Source organism: Balaenoptera borealis (genome assembly GCF_965194805.1).
Source record: "Balaenoptera borealis genome assembly, chromosome: X".
NCBI classification, from domain to species: domain Eukaryota; kingdom Metazoa; phylum Chordata; class Mammalia; order Artiodactyla; family Balaenopteridae; genus Balaenoptera; species Balaenoptera borealis.
Genome location: NC_138881.1, coordinates 24,965,686 through 24,975,630, shown reverse-complemented (window position 1 = coordinate 24,975,630; position 9,945 = coordinate 24,965,686). Strand labels below are relative to the sequence as shown.

Sequence of the window (9,945 nt, the reverse complement as noted above, 5' to 3'; positions counted from 1 at the left end):
GTGAGTCTGATTCCTATTTCTGTGCTCCACATTCTTGTCCATCCTAAGGATCTGATTTTGATTATTTTTGATGACTGGTTTGATTTCTGGTGCCAGCTTCTTTTGGTTTCATGGTCTGACCATCTGCGATCTATGTAAATGAATTACTGGTTTATAGAGATCTTGTCTCTGTTGGGTGAAAGATGACATGAATCTGCTTTGTTAGTCTTTACTATTTGTCTGTTTGATTATGTTGAGGCCAAATCAATGAAGAATTTCATGTCCACCAGGAAGTGGATACCTAGACTGGTAAGGTTTATGTTTCTATGTTTATGCTTGACCTTTGCCTGAAATTTTAGATTTGAAGCTATATGCTTTCTCTGTGTCTGTGTCTGTATATATGTTTGTGTGTCTTTAATTCATATAATTTACCCCTTATTGTGTGAGTGTATAATATATTCCTACCTCCAGATAGTATTAATAATGAATAAATAAATAAACAAATACATAAAACTGTAAAATCTCTTAAATTAAATGAGATCTATTCTGATTGGCTTATAAAGATTAAAAACTCACATTTAAATATAATATTCTTAAAGTTCTCAGACTATAAGGTGATTTAACTTCCACAACTTTCAGTGTGCTTCATTTAAAAAGTATCCTTACAGAAATCAACTCAGAAATATATTAAGAATTCAAATTTACATACTTTAGGTAAATCTTTGGCAAATGATACTAGTTTTACATTTTTGGTTTAATAAAAATTATATCTTCTCTGATTTATCAGTGTAAAGTATAATAATATACTTATACATTGTTATTCTACTTGGGTATGAGCTTCCTAAAATTATACAACTTTACTCAAATAAACTAGCATTACTTCTTTCTTTTTTTAAATTAAAGTATAGTTGATTTACAATATTGTGTTAGTTTCAGGTGTACAGCAAAATGATTCAGTTATTTTTTTCAGATCATATTCCATTATAAGTTATTACAAAATATTGATTATAATTCCCTGTGCTATACAGAAAATCCTTGTCGCTTATCTATTTTATGAAGCTAGCATTACTTCTATCAAATGTTTAAGATTATGAGAAAAGTAAATTGTGTTTAACCAAATCATATCATTATTTGACAAACTTTATTTCAGCAGCAATTATGTTTTGTATTATGTTAAATTGGACATAATTTCCAAGATTTAGGTAATTTAAAATCTTGTACTGATACTAAAGTTAATTAATTAATGGATATTCATTAGATATCTAGATCATTCCTAGGTAAAGTGAAATACTGAAAAGTTGATTAGTGAACATAATTTATATACTTTTTCTTCTTATTTGTCTATGCTACACAGAGATTATAGATATTTGGATCTACTAATGAACACATTCATCATTGCCACTTTGAGAAGATACAGTATAAGAGAAATTTATGGATATAGACAATTGTAGGAGATTTTTGGAAAATGAATTTTATCTGTTGTGGTCAAAGCTAGCCAAGATTTGATGGGTTTTTAAAATAATATATTCAAAAAGAGCTTTAGGGTCAAGTATTATACTGATACAAAACTAGAATTTGTTTTTTTTTCTGTTAAAATGATAAAATTTTCTTGGATCATTAGTCTGCTCTTAATAAGAGTTTGCAAAATATTATTCTTTTTTAATAGTTATTTTTTATTGTGGCACAGTTGACACATAACATTATATTAGTTTCAGGTGTACAACATAATGATTTGATATTTGTATATATTGTGAAATGATCACCACAAGAAGTCTAGCTAACACCTGTCACCATATATAATTACAAAACCTTTTTTTTTCTTGTAATGAAGACTTTTAAGACCTACTCTCTTAGCAACTTTCAAATATGCAGTACAGTATTAGCTATGGTCACCATGCTGTACATTACATGCTCATAACTTAATTATTTTATAACTGGAAATTTGTACATTTTGACTCCCTTCACCCATTTCTCTGACCACCCAACCCTTGCTTCTGGCTATTTATCAGAGTCTTGCTACTGCTTTGTTTGATATTAGGCAACAATAGGATATAATTGGAAACATTGGTTATACAACCAAGGCCTTGCATGGAATGTCATATTCAAGAGTGATACTCATATAATAAAATATGACCAGACACTTTTGATGAACTAAAGTTGACTTTATGGAGCCAATACTTACAAAGCCCTCCTGGGAAAACTGGTCTTGTACCTGGCTTACAGGGTTTTTAGGTTTACAGGTGAAGGAGGGTCACTTCCTGGAAGGCCCACGAAACAGGATATTTTGGAGACCTCAAGAAGAGAGGAATTTGCCTAAATCTGTATTACTACAGTTGGATCCTTAGTGTGAGTTCTTGGCTTGGCTTTTCTGCCTCAAGGGGCTTTTAAAAGTGCAATCCAATAAAAAAAATTGTGGCATATATATACAATGGAATATTATTCAGCCATAAGAATGAGGAAATCCTACCATTTGCAATAACATACATGGACCGTGAAGTCATTATGCTAAGTGAAATAAGTCAGACAGAGGAAGATAAATACTGTATGATCTCATTTATGTGTGGAATCTAAAAAACAAACCAAAAACAAACCCACTAAAAAAGCAAACTCATAGAAAAAGAGATTAGACTTGTGGTTAACAGAGGCAGATGGTGGGGGGAGGGGGAATTGGAGGAAGGTGGTAAAAAGGTGAAAACTTTCAGTTATAAGCTAGGTACTAGAGATGTAAAGTACTACATGATGATTATAGTTAAGATTGCTGTATGGTATAAAGGAAAGTTGTTAAGAGAGTAAATACTAAGAGTTCTCATCACAAGGAAAAATTTTTTTCCTTTTCTTTTTATTGTATCTTTATGAGAAGATGTATGTTAGCTGAACCTACTGTGGTAATCATTTCACAATACGTGTAAACCAAACCATCATGATGTACACCTTCATCTTATACAGTGATGTATGTCAATTATTTCTCAGTAAAACTGGGCGGAAAAGTCCAATCCGAGTTTCCTTATGAATATTACCAGGAAAGAAAAACTTAAAAAGACCTGTATGGTAAATGAACATTCTTGCTGTACCTATGTAAGTAATTAGGCCAAATCCAATGAGACCAGCCTTATTTTATGATTAAGAATAATCTTTCTTTGGGAATTCCCTGGTGGTCCAGTGGTTAGGACTCCATGTGTTCACTGCGGAGGGCCTGGGTTCGATCCCTGGTCGAGGATCTAGGATCGTATAAGTTGTGTGACGTGGCCAAAAAAGAAAAAAAAAAAAAAAGAATAATCTTTCTTTGAGATTATTTTTGATGAAGAAGGTGGAGATTATAGACAGAAACTTTGTGTTTCAATGGGAAACTATGCATTATCTGTATCAAAACCTTCTGGGTTATCAGATTTGATATTTTGCTCCTTTTTGTAAATTGTGGGTAAATGATGGATACTCAACTGTCTTGCCTGGTGGGTGGAGATTGTATTGACTCCTCCCACCATGGAAAAACACAGTTTGGGTATCTCGTTGCAAATTTGACTGGATTCTGTTATCTTGCCCAAGTTGTCAAACCTTACCAAATTTTCAATTCTTCATGTTTCCATCAATAACTGGTTATAATCCTCCAAGCCAAAATTTCTGATTTTTCTCCCTACCACCTGACTTGGAGTCACTAAGAGCTAAAACCTCACTACCCAGACCCTTATTGGAACTCTAGGTTACCTTGTAGCTGACCCTTTGCTCTAAGATCTGAAAGAAGCCTTGCCAGCTGAAGTTCAATGACTTTCTATAAACTTCCAGGAACTCATCACCACAGCTGACTATGCATGGGATGTAATTCTTCCTGGGAAAACCGCTGTCTGGACCACTAAGGAAGTCTGGCAAAGTGCTTGCGTCATGCATATGAAAGGTATCCAGGACTGTGGACAACATTACTAAGAGCATTGACATCTTAGTTGAAAGTTTTAGGAAACTCAATGAGTGGTGCTGCATAACTGAAAAATTTTACTCCACCAGCCTCTCGGAGTCCACTAGACTAGTCACTGAAAGTTCAATTTCTGGCTCTTTACTGTAATGCAACCATTTATATATTTCTCCTCTTTCATTTAGACAACCTTCTTTTAACATGCCTGATCCCAGAACTCTAAAACAATTGACCTTTGCCACTAACTCTCAAGAGATTGTTCAACTTGTTTGCCAGGAACAATGACAACAAGAATCCTTGAGGGACTATATCTTAAAACATTGATTTGTCCCACTCAGGAGGCTTATGAACACCTCTGAGTTGTCCAACAGCAATGATACTTATTCATCATGAATAAAAGAGGGGACAAACATTGATGAAATTTATCTGAGCCCTATGCTCCTGGGAAGCAGTGATGGTTAAAAAATCCCTGACCCTTATGTGTTCTGAGAATGGGCTAACCATAAAGGATCTCCATGCTCTCACATATCCTGAGATAACACCCACCTCCACTCTTCCTCAATGACTCAGATAAGATCGCTCTCAATCCTTCCTATGACTCTCCTAAAACTCACTGATGACTCCCTTGTTTACCTACGTCTATAAAATTCCAGGTCTTCTTCCTTTTCTTTGAGATGATCTTCATTAATATAACATGCTTTCTGTTGTAATACTCTGAATAAAATCACTTCCTTAATTGTCCAGTGCATCCTGTCTTACACAAATGTCAAGAGCCAATAAAGTAACACTTATTTCATAGGCAAGAGCTAAGGCTCTTAGGTAGAAAATAACACCTTTACTAACATGGGCCATGACATTTATCAGAAAAATATTAATAAGATTCTATAATAATCCAACAAATCTTACTATAAGTATTGTGAAATAATTCACTAAAATAGGAACTAAATTATTTTCAAATTTTGGCTTAAAATACTTCACCTATCCTTTAATCAACCCCATGGACCAAAAGGAAGTGGTCATCACTACTAATAGCTGAAAATTTGGAACTCACCATATGGGGAAATAACCAATCGGCCTTCAGGAGTGTTTGTGTACCGTTTGCAGGTCTCTCTAACTAGTTTTACCCCTTTGTTTTTCCTAAAAGCATTACTACAAGGCTCTTTTGAGTAAAATATTTGCTAATGGCTTGGAAAAAATAGAGAGAGAGTAGAACAGACATAGAGGAGGAAATAAATTAAAACTATATAATAAAATCATTGCCCCATAGTTTCTCTGTGATCCCACTCTGGGAAACCCCTTACTGGCTATGCTTCTAAATACTTCTTCCCAGTACTCCTTGCCGTTAGGATAACTCTGGTTCCTCCCTCTTCTGCTTCCAAATCTTGGGTCTTTCTAAAGCTCTATCACTTAATTGTTAAAAATTGTGAAATATCACAAACACATAGAACATAATGTTAAAAGACAATTTTCAGAAAAGGTAAAATCGTGACTCTCATACAGATATAAAAGTGAACACATTAAATAATTTATTTTATTCATATGCTATGAGGGAACCAGACAGATGTTATAACCAGTTCAAAGCATAGGTTTATCGCATATATTGTGTCAATGGTTTCATGGGTGTATACTTGTTTCCAAACTCAACATGTTTTATACATTAAATATGTACAGCTTTTTGTCTGTCAGTCATACCTCAATAAAGTGGTTAAAAAAAAGAAAAGTCAAAACAACACACATTTATATGGAGTGAAGTAATGTTGAGATTAATAGTAAACGGAGGCAAACTGTGGTTTTTATTTTGGGCTATGGGAGAGGACGTCAGTTAAATCTATATCAGCCAGGCCGGTTTAATAGACTGCAGAAATTTAATGTGACATTGTTTTACTTTATTTGAGCCCTGTGTCTATCAGTTACCTACAGATTATAAAGAGGTGCAAAATAGCTCAAAGACAATGAACAGAGGTAGAATCTGATAACTCAGAAGAATGTACTATATAAGATGTATAGTTTTCCATTTAAATACAGTTTTTTTCCTACAGTAGACGTGCATGCAACCTATAAAAAAGAGATGATATTTTACTTTATTATTTCAGATCTCCTTTTTATAAAGAAATAAATTATAATAAATACAATTAAATTGTCAAGCCCTTCTACTCCCGCCCCCTTCCTACCCAAGAGTTACCACTGCCCTGAAGTAATTATATATTCTATCCAAATACCTTTTTGTACTTTTACTACTAATGTAAGTGCCTACAAAAATATAGCCTTTGTAATTCTGCATTTAATAATTTAGAAAATTATATCATTATATTTTTATCCATGTGAAAAACTTTTTCCTCAACAATATATTTTTGAGATAGGAATGTGAATTATGATCACACTTTCCAATTTTAAACCATCCTGTATTTCTGATATAAAACAATTAAAACCTTTGAGTTATTTAAAAACATATAGCTAAATTTGATTTTCTAATTTTTTTGGTCTTTTTTTATAGACAGGATTTGTCTTAAATTTTTCTTTCTCATATTGCCATGGCTGATTTTGGCATGAAGGTTATACTCACTTAAGAAAATGATTTGGGTGATTTCTCTCTCTTCCATTCTTTGGAACTGTTTGTCTAAAATAAGAATGATCTAGTCCCTGAAGATTTGTTAGACTGTCGTGTGAAAACTTCGGGCTGGTTTCACCCACCATCTACTAGGTTAGCTGGTGATTCAGCTTCTTTAGGAGTTATAGATCTATTTAGATTTTTAAAAATTTCTTACTGAATTGATTTTAGTTCATTACACTTTTTTCCAGGAAATTGTCCATTTTATTACATTTTTTTACTTAGTTGATATAAAGAGGTACGTGGTATACTCTTTTTTTTTTAATTTTAATTTTATTGGAGTATAGTTGATTTACAATTTTGTGTTAGTTTCAGGTGTACAGCAAAGTGATTCAGTTATACATATACATGTATTCATTCTTTTTTAGATTCTTTTCTCATATAGCTTATCACAGAATATTGAGTAGAGTTCCCTGTGCTATACAGTAGGTCCTTGTTGGTTATCTAGCTTATATATAATAGTGTGTGTATGTTCATTCCAAGTTCCTGATTTATCCCTCCCAGCCACGTTTCCCGTTTGGTAACCATAAGTTTGTTTTCGATATCTGTAAGTCTGTTTCTGTTTCGTAAATAAGTTCATTTGTATCATTTTTTAAATTAGATTCCACATGAGTGATATCATATGATGTTTGTCTTTCTCTGTCAGACTTACTTCACTTAGTATAATCTCTAGGTCCATCCTTGCTTTTGCAAATGGCATTATGTCATTCTTTTTTATGGCTGAGTAATATTCCATTTTATATATGTACCACATCTTCTTTATCCATTCGTCTGTCAATGGACATTTAGGTTGCTTCCATGTCTTGGCTATTGTAAATACGTATACCCTTTTTTGATTATCATTTTTATTGCTGTAAAAAGCACATAATATAAAACTTACCATTGTAAGTTTTTTAAGTGTATAGTTCAGTAGTGTTAAGTATATTTATATTGTTGTGTAACCAATCTCTAGAACTTTTTCATCTTGCAAAACTAAAACTCTATACCCATGAAAAAACAACTCCCCATTTCCCCCTCCCCCCAGCCCCTGGCGACCACCATTCCACTTTCTGTTTCTGTGAATTTGACTACTATAGATAGCTCATGTAAGTAGAATCAGCCAATATTTGTCTTTTTATAACTGGCTTATTTCACTTAGCCTAATGTCTTCAAGGTTCATCCATGTTGTAGCTTGTGTCAGAATTTCTTTCCTTTATAAGGCTGAATATATTTCTTTGTGTTTATATTTTTGCTTATTCATTTATCTATTGAAGGACACTTGGGTTGCTTCCAACTCTTGGTTATTGTGAATAGTGCTGCTAGGAACTTGGGTGTGCAACTATCTCTGAGATTCTGCTTTCAATCCTTTTGGATATACATCCAGAGGTGGGACTGCTGGATCATGGTAATTCTGTTTTTATTTTTTTGAGGAACTATCATACAGTTTTTCATAGAGGCTGCATCATTTTACATTCCTACCAACAGTGCACAAGGATTCCATTTTCTTCACATCTTCGCCAACACTTATTTTCTGTTTTTATTTGATTGTTTGTTTGATAGTAGCCATTCTAATGGGAGTAAGGTCTCACTGTGGTTTTGGTTTGCATTTCCCTAATGATTAGTGATATTGAGCATATTTTCTGTGCTTGTTGGCCATTTGTATATCTTTTTTGGTGATGTTCTATTCAAGTCCTTTGCCTATTTTTTTATCTGTGTTGATTTTTGTTGTTGAGCTGTAGGAGTTTTTCTATATTCTGTATATTAACCCCTTATCAGATATATGATTTGCAAATATTTTTCCATTCTGTAGGTTGCCTTTTCACTGTTTATTGTGTTAATGGTGTACTCTAATATGCAACAAGTTTTGCCATAACTACTGCAGTCATGTATTCTTTTTTCACTTTTAATAGTGGGTATGTACCACCTCTCTCTCTCTCTCTCTCATACACACACATACACGCACACACACGCACGCGCACCAATCACCCTTTCTCAGAGTAGCAGCAGCAACAACACCTGAAACAATCAGCAGCACTTCATTTCCCTCTTTTATTTCTGACAACTGGGATTGAGGATTACTCTTTCTTTCTCCTGAAATCAGGCTATGCATTAACTTTTTTGTTGGTTGTATAACCAGCATTCCCAGGTGATTTTAGAGTTTTGTTTTTGATTTTGTTTTTGCTTAATCTTAGTTGTTATCTTTCCACAATGGACCAGTGATCTTCCTCTTGAACTGCCAAAGGACTAGCTCCAAATTTCAGCTACTCGATTACGCAGAGCAATTTAGATGTCCCTTTGTTATATCTCCCATCTTCTAAGTGAGTCTTCTCCAAAAGTGTTATGAAGGTAACCTTCCAAAGAAAAGACCAAAACACCTAACTGCCCTTCTCCCACTTTTAGAGCTCCCAGCTTAAATTGTAACCATTCTTAAATTGACATTTCTTTTCTCTAGTATATATTAGATTAAGCCAAGGATTTAATCTAGCATATAGATTAGCTATTTCAATCTTGGTGTGCACTGATGAAAAGCAAACAATCAATGGTAGTGACAGTCCTGTATGCTGTGTTGGGGAGATGCTCCTGGAACCTTATCAAATGGAACAGTATATGGGGGGGAGGGCAGGGAGTGAGGATGCTTAACTCCAGAAGAGAAACCTTACAGGCATATGCCCATTGTTTTCAAATGTTTTATGTGTTGCTGTGTGGAACATGAATTAATTTACTCTAACTTGTTCTGGAGTGCAGTATAAGTTCCAATGGGTACATTTATAAAGATGTAGATTTTTGCTAAGTAGAATACGAACTGTCACAAATAAATGGCTTCTCTTTGGCAGGAATCAGCTTTGGAGGAACTTTAGCAGAGGTAGCTGACTCTGTCACGGGTGTTCTAAGAAGATTTTGGCAAGTGGAGGAAGTTCGAACTAGATAGCTTTTCATGTTTCTTTCAAATCAAAGATTCTTCTTTTCTATGAAGCTCCCACATCTTGAAGCTCTTCTATTATTGCATTTTAGTACTGTGAATTGGTGGGAGATTTGTTAGTGATTAAAATAGACAGTTAACTATAGATTTTTGAGGAAATAGAAGTTGAAGGCTAGAGAGTATAAATAGATGAGCCAATCATTCTAATATTACTTTATCCCTGCCACTGTGCTGTTCCTCATTACTAATTCTCCTTTTTGTTTAGATGGATGTACTATCTAGCCTGTATGAAACCTAGGGCCACAGAATTTATAAATTTATATCCCTGTTTTGTCATAAAAATGTTTTGGAATTCTAGCTTCAAAATTTGATTATTTCTATGCCCAAATTAAAACCTTTTGTTTCTGAAGTGTCCCTTCCGTTTTCAGCGACAGTGGGGCTTTTTCTCATCATTATGGTAGGTCCGTGTTTATTTCTGGCGGCTTTTTAAAGCTACGCTCAAGCTTCAGCTTTGAAACTTATTTCACTAAGTGACATGGGTTGAATTTTATCTCC

At 34.0% G+C, this 9,945-nt stretch overlaps 1 long non-coding RNA gene across 1 annotated transcript in view; it reads left to right on the top strand.

The window, feature by feature from the left end:
* The window catches only part of LOC309621187, a 69,280-nt gene that overhangs the window by 46,032 nt on the left and 13,303 nt on the right, over window positions 1–9,945 (top strand). The window lies entirely within an intron of this gene.